The sequence below is a fragment of the Macrobrachium rosenbergii genome, chromosome 25 (assembly GCF_040412425.1).
Source record: "Macrobrachium rosenbergii isolate ZJJX-2024 chromosome 25, ASM4041242v1, whole genome shotgun sequence".
NCBI lineage: Eukaryota > Metazoa > Arthropoda > Malacostraca > Decapoda > Palaemonidae > Macrobrachium > Macrobrachium rosenbergii.
Genome location: NC_089765.1, coordinates 22111544 through 22126543, shown reverse-complemented (window position 1 = coordinate 22126543; position 15000 = coordinate 22111544). Strand labels below are relative to the sequence as shown.

The window sequence follows — 15000 nt, the reverse complement described above, 5'->3', positions numbered from 1 at the left end:
TGTTCGTCAGTACTGTTCTTGTAGTATATATATTTGTGACTTCTCACACATCACACACACACACACACACATATAAATATATATATATATATATATATATATATATATATATATATATATATATATATATATATATATATATATATATATATATATATATATATATATATATACATATATATATATATATATATATGTGTGTGTGTGTGTGTGTGTGTATATATATATATATATATATATATGTATAGTATGTAGTGTATATATGTATGTATGTATGTGTGTGTGCTTATGATTTTAATAGCCAAAATACATAGTGAACTTTAAATTTTTTCCACTTCCCCAGAAAAAGTAATATATATGTAGAGAGAGAGAGAGAGAGAGAGAGAGAGAGAGAGAGAGAGAGAGAGAGAGAGAGAGAGAGAAAAATAAAACATATAAAGACCGAGTATCAACTGTCCATTTCCCGAAGTTATTTCCAGACCATGCTACTTCTAATGATCCCTTAATGAACAGAATTAGGAATTATTGGGAGTAATATTGTACAAGTCAATCACATAATTACGTCATAACTCTTCCTAACCAAGTGTTTCCCCTTTATTTGATCACGAATCATGTCTCGGCACTAATTATCCCGCAATGTGCTTCATATTTCTAAGTCATCACTGTAGCAGAATATAATGCGTTATTGTTTTCACTCATTAGGGCTTCTGTAGATCGAAAAGAGATTTAAAATATATTTTTGTAATGTTCGAAGATGAAATCACCTGTAAATGAGTAATGAATATATTAACCTGAGGGTTATATAGCAATGTCCATTCTGAGACGAGGTTCATTATTGAGAGCAATACACAAATATTTTAAAAAATATTTGAAGTCCCTCAGTTCGTAGGAAACATCTGTTTCTGCTTCTTCTTGGTGTTCCAAGAAATGCCTGCTATTTATTTTTATTATCCTAATTTTGTTCTAATGAACACGACCACCTGTGATTCCGACAAAGCTTACTTCTTCGAAACTGATTAACTTCGTCCGTTCAGATGATTTATTACTGAGTCTTTGTTCAGTAATTCGTCTCAGAGTTACTGCAAATATACAGTTTTCTTTTGCAGTTGTAAAATAATTTCAGTATTTATAATTTTTTGTGTATTGTTTCTTCAATTAATAAGCAATAAATAGGTTATGCAATAGGTTCTTATCATTCAAGAGCTATGTCAATTGTTGGGTTTAATTTTATAAGTTAAAACTGCTTAGCAGTTTTTTGTTTGAAAATAAAAAAAAAATATGACTTAATATTCTTATCTTATTTGGTAAAATATACGTAGTTTTAATTAACGACTGGATAATAATCTCTACCTTTTGAGTGACATTTCAAAACATTTAATCTCAAGTCGTTTTTAATTATCAGCTCAATCAGCGAAACAATCTCGCGGAAAGGATGAAAGCGATGAGTGTGGAACGTGAGCCATTTCATACGTAGGATAAATATATAATAATAATAATAATAATAATAATAATAATAATAATAATAATAATAATAATAATAATATAGTTTTGTTAAAAAGAGTGGCAGCATCAGTAGATTTGATTTTGTACTGATGCTACATTCTTTCTTGCAAAACTTGCCTAAATAATAATAATAATAATAATAATAATAATAATAATAATAATAATAATAATAATAATAATAATAATAATAATAATGCAGAAAAGTGTGCTACTAGAAACAGCGCACATAGTGAGAAAAGTGATGGACTCCTAAGGAGGCAGGATGCAACCCGGAACCCCACACTATAAAAACCACCCAGTCGAATAGAATGACTGTGATAGAAAAAATAATAAAATAATAATAATAATAATAATAATAATAATAATAATAATAATAATAATAATAATAATAATAATGTAAATGAAGTTATGATACCGAATATTGCTTTCCCTCGTCAACAGAATAGTGTTATCTCTTGTATATCTCTAAATCTTCCTAGGTGAGAAATATAAATTGGTGGGAAACCAAATTTCACTGCGTGTGATATTGGAGAACGCGAGGCGCACCTCGATCGTGGAAAGATATTGCGGGCGCCATCTATCGAAGCTGGCGGGAGGTCGCGAGCAGGTTAGCTCAGTGGCAGCTGTCGCCACCTATTGAGTGTGAGCAAAACTAGTGTTGCAGTGCTGAGACGAACTCAACCAGTACTGTAAAACAGATCATCTCACTGACTCTTTCTTATGTTACTCTCAGTAAATGATTTAATGTACGTGTTTATAGATAATTAGATGAAAATCAGTGTTATTTTAAGATTGGCGAATATGCTCATCTCATGCATTACTACTTTGCCATGCCCAATGAGGGGAAATTCCGTATTGCTAACTATAAATTGTTGCTGATTATTGCATGTTCGGTGATGCCTTTCCACAATTATTTTTTTCATCTTCATCTTCAGCTAATGTTCATTCTATCGTATTTATCGTTTTACCTTTAAATTATTCATGAAGCTTTTTTATCAAAGTAAAGTTACTGAAAAAAAAAAAAAAAAGATCAAGCGAAAGGGGTAGTTATGTTCAGCACCTCACAGATCAGTTTCATTGTTTTAATGTTTAAAGTAATCATTTGAGTTTTCATTCTCGTTTCAAAAAAAACATCGTTATTTTTTCTATCAAAAAACATTTCAATCAGATTAGGTATGTAGACATTAATTATATGGAGATGAAAGAAAAAAAAAATGCTACTAAGGACATCAGTTTCCTGAAGTTCCGTTCGTGATATTCAGTTTCTTAGACACAAGAAAATAAATAAATAAAATAGAAAGTATGAGAAACTTTGTAAGTCGTCCCCTCTCCCTTCTCAAACTTGACCTGTAATGTGAAAACAACGTAAAAAAAATCTTCAGACAACTGAAAAGTTCTTGAAGTATTCCACAAACAACTAAAAAAAATTCTTGAAAATTCCTCAAACAACTGAAAAGTCATTGAAGTATTCCACAAACAACTAAAAAAAAAATGTTGAAGTTAACATAAGGGATCTTAACCGATTCCTTTATTGTTTATTTTCTTTCCAAGTCCATGTCTGTCTCTGTTTTATATATATATATATATATATATATATATATATATATATATATATATATATATATATATATATATATATATATATATATATATATATATATATATATATATATATAACCCATACCTCCAAAAGTAAGATCTCCAAATATAGAGAAAATCGTTTAGAAATTCTATATTCAGCCAGAAAGTGTGGATGCGATTAGGGAAATTATTGTAAAGGCCTCCTAACGATGTATGAAAGGTGTAGTATGAAAACAAGGGTTAAAATACATTTAAAATGCGGTAAATGTGTTCATATAAAGAACAGAGATTACCATAGAACACCTTTCTGGTATAAACACATAAACATTAAACATATGAATACAAAAACACTTTTTAATTATTTTGATGAACGCAGTATTAACAGCTCACTCTCCTTCACACACACACACACATACACGCACACACACATACATATGTATGTACATATATATATATATATATATATATATATATATATATATATATATATATATATATATATATATATATATATTGTGTTTGTCTGTCTGTCTGTCTGTCTCTGGCCGTGTGTGTGTGTGTGTGTCGTTATCAACGGCCTTGGAGTCACAACACCGAAGAAATTTGAATCAATTATTAAATTAAGTACGTAATAACGCTCTTAGAACATCAGTTACCCTGCCTATACACAGACATGCACATACAAATAAAGTCTCCCTTGGTAATGGTGTAGCATACAGCGTTATTCTATTGTAATAGAATTGTTCATGTGTGTATGTGTGTGTTTGTATGTATGTGCGTGTGTGCGTTTGTGTATGCGCATGCATCTGAGTAACCTCAGCACAAAATCTTGTTTATTCTTCGGTCATGTCTCTCCCCTAAAGAAGCAGATTAAAAAGAAACACTACTTACCCTGTTGTAATTGAACACTAGTTGCACAGCAGTTGGCCTAGACCAAAAAAAAAAAAATAAAATAAATAGAAAATTAATAAAAAATAATACAAATAACAAAAATCACTTCACCTTTCACCCTGCATCTTTATTGAAGAAACCAACAAAGGGAAAAATCCTTACGATTTGTTATCGTTTCAATAACAACAATCTTTCAAAAAGCACGTTTCTGAGATCTGCCGTAACATTCATAAATAATCGTGAAAATTCTTGAGCAACTGGCCGGTATAACTATTCCGATTAAGAGTGAAATAGGACCTACCAAGGTATTACACGAAACAAATGCCACTCAGTTACAACCATTCTACCAGACGGCGTTACGATTGTTTACATACATCGAACAAGTTCGCTGATTGAAATTACCGAGTAGCGCAGCCAGGGAGTGTTACTTTCACTGAGACTGCTCTCGCCGTACTGAGAGATCCGCTGGCTTTCAATATCCTCCGTTCGCTCTAGCGGCGGGCTCACAATAACGCAGTGCTGCCACCCGCTCGCGGAACTTTGCGCTTCTTTTTATAGATATTTTTTCTCGTTTACATCTGAATTTTTAATTTTTAATCATTATTCTATTAAGACATTAAACTATTGTACAAATGGTATGGCCAAAGGTAATTCATATTTCGTTTGTTCTGTCATAACTCTCGGGAAAAATAAGGATTCATTGACCATAGCATCTGGTATCACGTTTCCGTGCGCAGTGTTCTCGGTCAGTCTTTGCTTAAGCCGAGTAACTTCGGGGGAAATTGAATGCTTCATCATGTTCAATATTTGCAAATATGATCACGAGCTGCTGTCGCAACAAAAATGTGATATAAACTATGAACAGTGACTAAAGTAGTTATACTTATAGTTCTAGGGGTATTTTACTTCAGAAAGTAAGTGATATTCTTTACCAAGTACTCGTCCTGTGGTAAAATATATATAAAAATTTTTATCTGTATCTTTAGGGCATTTTAATTCCATAAAAAACATCATTAACATGCCGTTGAATGATTATCATATTGATTAAAAAATAGATTATTTTAATGATTTATTTTTCTTAGGTCTAAAGACTTCACCAAAGATTCTAGATCACTATGTGCTTACAATGTTACCTCCTTTGATAATAACAATATTATCATGGATATAAAACGTTCCTGATAACATGTAAAGGTACATATATTCTTACAGTCCCCCTCTCTCTCTCTCTCTCTCTCTCTCTCTCTCTCTCTCTCTCTCTCTCTCTCTCTCTCTCTCTCTATTTACCTATTCAGGCACAGACATAGACATTGACAAGTCTACCCCTTAAATTTATTTGGCGAACTTGTTAGATTTAATAAAACATTTTACCATTTAATAGAGTAAATATTTTCACCTGAGTTATCAGGCAGTCTCGGTCGCACTCTAAATTGCAATATCTTTCTCAGAAAGATGTGTTTTAATATATTTTCCAATCATCAGGCCCCTTTCAGTCTTACTGTTACCTAACGTGATGGATGCCCCTTCGTTCTAGGAAAGATCATCTTCGCCTTATCAAACAATAATCTTTCTTTTTTAAGCTTTGAACATATTCCGGGAACTTCCAAGTTTCCAGCTCCAACTTTTGTCGAATCACCTGTTGGAAATTCTATAGTCTCCCATCAACAGGTTCCATGAAACAACTTCCCTTGTCATTTGAGATTTAGTGACTTCCTTTGCAAGTCGCCATGTGCCCCTTATATAAAAAAAACTGTTTTCTATGTTTTTTTTCATATTTTCTATGTCCTATATTTTCCTAACATCTTCCATCTTTTTTTATTCACAATGTAGTTACATCTACATAACTATAATAAGCATTTTAGACTTTTTTTATAGTAATTGTTATGATGAATTCAGGAAGGGAATTAAACTACGTGTGTATATGTATATATATATATATATATATATATATATATATATATATATATATATATATATATATATATATATATATATATATATAGATATATACATACATAAATATTTTTACATATATATATATATATATATATATATATATATATATATATATATATATATATATATATATATATATATATATATATATATATATATATATATGTGTGTGTGTGTGTGTGTATATATACATACATACATATATATGTATATGTATATATATTTGCATATATATATAATTTATAAATATTAATACTTATATATATATATATATATATATATATGTGTGTGTGTGTGTGTGTGTACATATATATGTGTGTATATGTATGTGTGTCTGTGTAATTTTACTACACAAACGCGTCTACCATTAACGACATCAAACTATATAAAACGGCCGTGATGGTGAAGGCGGGGTCATTCTCTTCGCCAAGGAACGTAATTACCAAATAAATTCAAGGTCACCTCGCATAACGGCTCCTCATTCATCGAGCATTCATATATCCTGAGACAGCAAAGAGCCACAAATGATGGCGACTGTGATTATCAAAGCCTAATTAAAGGCTTGCTCTAAATTGCCGTCATGGTTGTATGAGAGAATTTATAGGGTGAGAATATTTGAAGGTCATTCGTTTCCTGTGATGCATTGGGCCTTTTCGTCATTTCCACAACTGAAATAAAATCAAAATTATCGCGTGGTCTCTCTCTCTCTCTCTCTCTCTCTCTCTCTCTCTCTCTCTCTCTCTCTCTCTCTCTCTCTCTCTCTGTAGTGAAGTTACGATGATGGGCATTGTTGTATGTAGGCATCGTATTTTTAGTATGATTTTATCTTTATAAACAATTCAGCGTCTTCCATCGTAATATTTTAACTTGGCAACGTTTGGCATTCTATAAAAACACAGCTTCCTGCTTTGTTCACTTATTGATTGAATCACGTCTTCTTTCCCCATCCCATCCCTTCATTATCAAAAAACTGTTATGAATCAACTACTTCCATTCTGCCAACATTCATAACATTTCCTGTGCTAGCATTCATTTTCAAATGATCGCCTTACAAACACTTTTGAACTCTGTGGTAAGTCTCCGAAGCTTATGTTTATTTTACAACACTGTCACAAGTCGTTCTATGAACGCCATAATCCAGTATTCCATTCACGTTGAGTTATTAATACCACAAACTTCCCTTTTCATTTCCTGTTCTTTCCCTGAATCATCTAATCACTACGTCTATGTATTAATATGATCAGTTATATAAATCATATTTGACACCAAACCAGTTAGACAACATTCTCAATATAATAATCTCATGAGTAAAATTTTAGACTACAGAGTTCAGTCTAAATCAAATAAAACAGATGAAGAAGTAACTGCACTAAATAAACAAAGAACAACTAAAAAAAAAACTTAAAATGAGAACCTACCACGGCACAGTGACACTGCCATTGCGAAAGTATTATGAAATTCTTTGTTTACCGAGAAATGCAAAATAAAAGACTCGACTGAACAAAAAACAAAGTCTAGAGAAGTCGGAATTTCACGTCAAAAGACACCAAAAGTCACTAACTCCGGACCGAAAGAACAAGAGAAGAAAAGTTTATATTCTCCAAGTCATATTTACTCGGCAAAGACTAAGAGGCAAGAAAAAGCTTTCCTCTGGAATAAGTTTCGTTCCGTGTAATCTCCTTTTCGGATTTTGTTTGAATAATCTCTCTCTCTCTCTCTCTCTCTCTCTCTCTCTCTCTCTCTCTCTCTCTCTCTCACACACACACACACACACACACACACGCAATCACGCAAACTCAAAAAAAGGGTCAGTACTCTTAATACTCTTAATCTATTTGAATTCCTGCCAGGTCATAAATGGGGTTGATTTAGCCATTTTGGCTCATAAATTTACCCAAGAGTCGCCATGCCGTGTGTCTGTTAAGGACAATTTTCATACTACATTTTAGACTGGAAAATATTATAAGAGGATTCTGTATGTCAATCCCTACCTCCTCCTCCTCTCTCTCTCTCTCTCTCTCTCTCTCTCTCTCTCTCTCTCTCTCTCTCTCTCTCTCTCTCTCTCTCTCTCTCTCTCTCTATATATATATATATATATATATATATATATATATATATATATATTCTCTCTCTCTCTCTCTCTCTCTCTCTCTCTCTCTCTCTCTCTCTCTCTCTCTCTATATATATATATATATATATATATATATATATATATATATATATATATATATATATATATATATATATATATATATATATATGTATATATATATATATATATATATATACATATATATATGTATATATACATTATATATATGTATATATTTTATATATATGTATATATATATATATATATATATATTTATATATATATATAGATAGATAGATAGATATATGTGTATGTGTCTCTGTGTGTAGTTGTGTGCGTGTGTAAGTGTGTGTGTGTGTGTGTTTTGCACCCAATTTTGAGATTTGATGGTTTTCATTAGTCATAAATAAAGTGTAATCAGCGTTGTTCAGTTAAATCTTTGAAACGTTGGTAACTAATATTCTGTAGTAATTTCTTAAACTTTAATAATTTGTATTTCTATATCTTAATCTGTATTTTGCCTTGCGTGTTTAAATCTTGTTCTCCAAATCCATCAGACCACTTTCTGTAAAAAAAAAAAAGACATATGTACTGAATCATGAAAAGATTATGCTTTTATAAATATATGTAGCATGAAAGCTCATTTGGAAAACTTTAACATATTTGCCTAAAAGGTAATTAAGGTAGTTACTGAGGTCAAGCTTTTACTAATGCTAATATATTTTCCATTTTATTTTGAATCATATAGTAGTAAAAAAAATAACTTTAAAACAAGTTCAGTAGGTTAACATCAAATAATCGCGACGTGAAAATTGGAACTTTCAGCGTTCAAAGCAAAATTACATTATATCAAGAACGAACCAATCTATTTCTAAACCCCTTCCGACGCAAAGTGGAGAAATATGTTTATCTCGATATTGTAACATCCAAAGTTTACATTTTAGTACACTTCTGGCTGAGATACAGGATCCGTATGCATCTCCCGAATTCGGGGGAAAATTTATATGAAAACTTTATAAATAATGGACATTTGAGAAAGCCGTGAATTGATGTAACCAAACTTTATTTATAAATCGCCGAAATCCACTAATTTGATGTATTGCAAAGTTACGAGTAAGATTAAAGTTATTGCGTCATAAATAATTTCACTTAAGATTATGCTCAAAGGGTTGTTCCATACATATGCTTGTACATAAATATTTAGGCTGTCTTGGATGAAAATAGGGTCATAGTTTTCTTAACATTTGTATTTTTGCATGCAAAACGTCTCAGATATAAAGACGATACCAGTCAGGATTTCCTGACACACTTTCATTTTGCCTGTGGTACATATGCATATGTAAGTCACAAGTTATTTTGAATATAATTGTCTGTGTGTGTGTTTGTATGTATGGTGTGTGCGTATGTGTGTTTGCATATGTATGTATATGCATATGGTACTGGATTAAGACTCTAAGAATGTGATTATAAAAGATATTATAGATCAAGTTATACGTAAGTTAATTTCAAGTTTGTATTTCGCGTAGCGACAGATAAGTAAAAAAATACGAAACTTTCAGCCGCGGCCAATGAAACTCTTAACCCCTGGCCATGAAAATTTCAGCCACGGCCCGGTGGTGGCATTTGTTGTTGGTACTGTATCAGTTGCCAGACGTACGATTAAGTCTAACTTTAACCTTAAATAAAATTAAAACTGTTGAGGTTAGAGGGATGAAAGTTGGTATGGTTTGTGATTGGAGGGTGGATGATCAACATACCAATTTACAGCCCTCTAGGTTCAGTAGTTTTTAAGATGTGAGGGCAGACAGAAAAGTGCGGACGGACAGACAAATAGCCACCTCAGTAATTTTCTTTTACAGGAAACTAACGGACATATCTCAATAGTTTTTTTTTTTTTTTTCCTACAGAAAACTAAAAAGAAACACTTTCCCATGTTTCACTTTCCTGTCAGAAACACCGAATATTGATTCCACAAACACACGTTCTTCGGATAAACCCTTTGCAGTAGCCTTTCCGTCGGCAGTCAACATGGTCGGATCTTCATACACCAAAGCTTGAAGTACTTACTCTTAACAAATCACCTACCCCAATTTATGACAGGCTTGGCAGTAGAGAAGAATGACAGTCATCACTCTTACTCATAGAACAGAGCCTGTGGCTCGTATATCATTCCGAGATCAGAAAAAGAGGAATAAGTAATGTTTTTGTGTCTTTTCCTAACTTTTCTTGACGCTCGTGTTGACGTGACTTTTTTTTTTTATTATTTTTAGTTAGCTTTCGTTTATTTCCTCTAAGGTCTGAAATTTTTCTTGCAGATATAAGTTATAAATGAGCACACACACACCATATATATATATATATATATATATATATATATATATATATATATATATATATATATATATATATATATATATATATATATATATATATATATATATATATATATATATATATATATATATATATATATACACACACACATACTATATGCGTGTTTGTGCGTGTGTGTAATTTCCTTTCCGTTGGTAAAAAGGATGGGAATATTCGTATAAAAACAATTACAGTAAACACATGCAAAGTATAACTGTAAATGTTCCTTATACAGATTTACAGAAAACTAAAAATACCAAAATAACACTTTATTCGCTTTCATTATTGAAACTATTAACTCTCCTGTGGTTGAGACCTATTTGTGTCGGTTATAAGTCACAGATAGTTCACATTCTTAAGACGGTAGGTCCCGTAGGGGGTTAGTACCATCAGTGCACCTCATGGGGTGTACTGTAAGCAACCCCTTTCATTCCTTTTACTGTACCTTCATTCATATTATCTTTCTTTCATCTTGCTATCCACCCTCTTCTAACAATTATTTCATAGTGCAACTGCAAGTTTTTCTTCCAGTTACACCATTCAAACCTACTTACTCTGTTTCCTTCCCAGCGCTGAATGACCTCATAGATCCCAGTGCTCGGCCTTTGGCCTAAACTCTATATTTCTTAGGATAGTTACACCTTTCAGACCTCCTTAGTTTCCTTTCCAGCGCCGAATGACCTCATAGGTCCCAGTGGTCGGCCTTTGGCCTAAACTCTTTATTCCTTAGGACAGCAGGAGTTGCAGCCATAAAATTAAAGTTGCAACAAAATATTCTTCAAAATGTAATACATGTTGGTATTCTGACAGTCAAAAGGAACTTGGATGGATTAATGTAAACGGAAGTAAGAGAACGCCTTTGCTTATCACTGAACTGAATGTCAGGGGACGCAAGCTTCCAGGTAACCTCAGGTTTTAATGTAAATTCAACGACATTGCGCTTGAGTTCAAGCGCCATAAAAATGATAGAACATGTCAACTTGACCTACAGATGTAAAGCTTTCTGACAGGCAAACAAAGTGCGGGGAAATAATAATGGGTTAATGTTGTTCTTCGGAGAAACAACAGTGCTGTAAAACAACTCGGTCATTTTTCCTTATAAATCCTGTCGGTTAGTGAATACTATTTATCATTTCTTTTCTTAATGGAGGAATTATACAGATTACTAGATTCGCGGTAAATTGTTTATGACGTTTCCGTAGCAAATGAGATATATTTTTTCGTTTAGGATAAAAGGCTTTCTTCAGTGTTTGGTATTTGAAAATGATGGTATGAAAAACATCAGATAATTATCATCTACAGTTAGTCTAATAAAGCTGTAGTTTGATATACTCGGATCTGAATAGTGGTAAGGCACTTGAGCACAAAAAATATACTGTTTTTTGCCCTTGTACGGTATACAATTAAGCAAATGGGGAAAAATTGCAAAACAAGGATCATATCTTATTTATGAAGACTGTAGGTTAGGTATGCGCCTTTGTATTGAAAATAAAAAAAAAATTCAGTAACAGAAACCAATAAAGGAATAAACATACGTACGTTATAACTGTAGTACAAACATGGAGATTAAGATTGATATTTACTATTATCATACTATTAGTTTACTTCTTAGTTTTCATTAAAAGAAAACTATTGTGCCGGCTTTGTCTGTCCGTCCGCACTTTTTCTGTCATCCCTCAGATCTTCACAGCAACTAAGGCTAGAGGGCTGCAAATTGGTATGTTGATCATCCACCTTCCAGTCATTAAATATACCTAATTACAACCCTCTAGCCTTAGTAGTTTTCATTTTTATTTAAGGTTAAAGTTAGCATAATCGTGTGTCTGGCAGCGATATAGGCCAGGCCACCACCGGCCCGTGCTTAAAGTTTCCTAGGTCGCGGCTCATACAGCATTATACCGAGACCACCGAAAGATAGATCGATTTTCGGTAGCATTGATTATATGCTTTACAGAAAATTCGCTTGTGCAGAAGGAACTTCGGCACATTTTTTACGTGGTAGTTTTCTGTAAAAGAAAATTATTGTGCCGGCTTTGTCTGTCCGTCCACACTTCTTTCTGTCCGAACCTCTTTCTATCCGCACGTTTTCTGTCCGTCCTCAGATCTTAAAATCTACTGGGGCTAGAGGGCTTCAAATTAGTATATTGATCATCCACCCTCCAATCATCACACATAACAAATGGCAGCCTTCTAGCCTCAGTAATTTTTATTTTATGTAAGGTTAAAGTTAGCCATAATCGTGCATCTGGCAACGATATAGGACAGGCCACCACCGGCCCGTGGTTAAAGTTTCATGGGACGCGGCTCACACAGCATTATACCTAGATCACCGAAAGACAGATCTGTTTTCGGTGGCCTTGATTATACGCCGTACAGAAAACTCGATTGCGCCGAAGAAACTTCGACTAAATAGATTTCACTGAGAATACTCCATATACCTGTTCAGTTTCTAGTTTTTATGTGAAAAAGGGGAAACGTAGTCACTGTTTAATCTTGCATAATATCTTACATATAAAGTAATCACTCAGTAACCTTAAAGAAATCGAGTCATACAACAAAAAAGCAAATGTAAGTTAAAGATAGAGAAAGATAGAGTCTGGATGAGAATACTCTCTATACCTCTTCAATTTCTAGTTTATATGTGAAAAAGAGGAAACGCAGGCAACGTTTAATCCTGCATAATATCTTACATATATATTAATCAGTCAGAAACCTTAAAGAAACCTAGTCATACAACAAAAATGGAAATATAAGTTAAAGATGCAGAAAGACAGAGTCTGGATGAAATCTCCAAGAACTCGTCATTTATTTCACAGGGGTGAAATGAAATCGGGTCAAAATATTCTCAGCTCGGGAGGTCATTAAACATTCATTTAATCTCCAGAAACATCATTTTATGAGCTGAGGAAGTCTTGCTCATAATGAAAATGGTTTTCCGTTATTTTACACGTGACGTCATTCGTATGTTTTATTCATTTGAGCTTTTAAAAACAGATTTCATGTCGGATATTTGAATGCGCGATGTGGCTCATCCCGTATAAGCTTTCTGAATGTTTACATTGCGGAATGAGTAACATATACAGTATGTATATATATATATATATATATATATATATATATATATATATATATATATATATATATATATATATATATATATATATATAATATAAGGGAGCCCATGGAAACGCCAAAATGTGGAAAATAAAGCTATATTTCAGAGATCAAACTGTCTCTCTCCTCAGGAGGGAGAGTGAAATCTATTTGCTCTCTGAAATATAGCCTTTATTTTCCACATTTTGGCGTTTCTATGCACCCTTATATTTGGTGGAATTCTGTTCTAAAAGAAAACATTTCACAGTCATATATATATATATATATATATATATATATATATATATATATATATATATATATATATATATATTCGTTTCTCTTTTAATTGCTTTCTTGTCCCCAACGCTGCTTCGCTTTTATGTCTGGCTAGTCTGGGAACAATACATATTCCTAGCAAATATGAGCTATGCCCTGTACCACATTTCCCTCGTAGGTGGGACGTGTCGTCAGTGCATCTCACGCGGTGCACTGTCGGCATTACTTAAGGTTCTTTGCAGCGTCCCTTGGGCTTCTAGCTGCAACCCATTTCATTCCTTTTACTGTACCTCCATACGCACTCTCTTACTTCGATCTTGCTATCCACCCTCTCCTAACAGTTGTTTCAAAGTGCAACTGCTTTGAGGTTTTCCTCTTGTTACACCTTTCAAACCTTTCAGCTTTGAATTCCCTTTCCAACGCTGAATGACCTAATAGGTCCCAGCGCCTTTCCTGTGGCCTAAACTCTATCCCTATCTTATCCTGTACAATATACCTACAGTTCCTCATTGGACGGGTCGATATCGTACTCGGCTAGCAGTCTGCTAGGCCCGCGTTCGATTCTCCGGCCGGCCAATGAAGAATTAGAGGAATTTGTTTCTGGTGGTGGAAATTCATTTCTCGCTAAAATGTGGTTCGCATTCCACAATAAGCTGTAGGTCCCGTTGCTAGGTAACCAGTTGGTTCATAGCCACGTAAAATAAGTCTAATCCTTCTGGCCAGCCCTAGGAGAGCTGTTAATCAGCTCAGTGGTCCGGTTAAACTAAGGTATACTTAACTTTATTTAACAACATACCTACAGCGACCACTGTACTGATTGCCCCATTCTTAAGCCAACGAGCATAAGAAAATATAAGGAATAGAACACGCAACAACACTTTCGTGAAATCTGTTCATCCTTTACGAATACTGACTGGTCTGTTCACTCTTAAATGTTTCTCTGACTACCAGCTATATTAAATACCATCCAAACTGGAAAGTTTGAAGGAAACACATAATAACTAAATAAAAATAATTGCAACAAGGTGAATTACCATGTTCTGTATTCATATAACTAAGTTATATAGGTGAAAATTGCGATTTTTAAATACATTACATTTATACACAGCAAATGAGGTAAAACCGTTCTCTGTTTTTTTTTAAAGGACTTCTCAATTCAAGATGTATCTCCACAATGTTCTAGAATAAAGCTTCACCTCAATACGTTAATATAGTAAAAGATGTTAATATGGAAT

The 15000-nt window shown here is 33.1% G+C and overlaps 1 protein-coding gene and 1 long non-coding RNA gene across 5 annotated transcripts in view; one reads left to right on the top strand and one right to left on the bottom strand.

Moving 5' to 3' along the window:
* The window catches only part of LOC136852443 (transmembrane and immunoglobulin domain-containing protein 1-like), a 23339-nt gene extending 18916 nt beyond the window's left edge, over window positions 1-4423 (bottom strand). Inside the window, exon 1 of one of the 4 annotated variants that reach the window (XM_067127071.1) lies at window positions 4350-4423. The gene's annotated coding sequence lies outside the window, so the exon portion shown is untranslated. Of the gene's footprint in view, window positions 1-4086 lie in introns of all 4 variants that reach the window. The other 3 variants (XM_067127072.1, XM_067127069.1, XM_067127070.1) reach the window with 3 other exon arrangements.
* Window positions 1-15000, top strand: part of LOC136852445 (uncharacterized) — a 123221-nt gene that overhangs the window by 73429 nt on the left and 34792 nt on the right. The gene's annotated exons all lie outside the window — the stretch shown is intronic.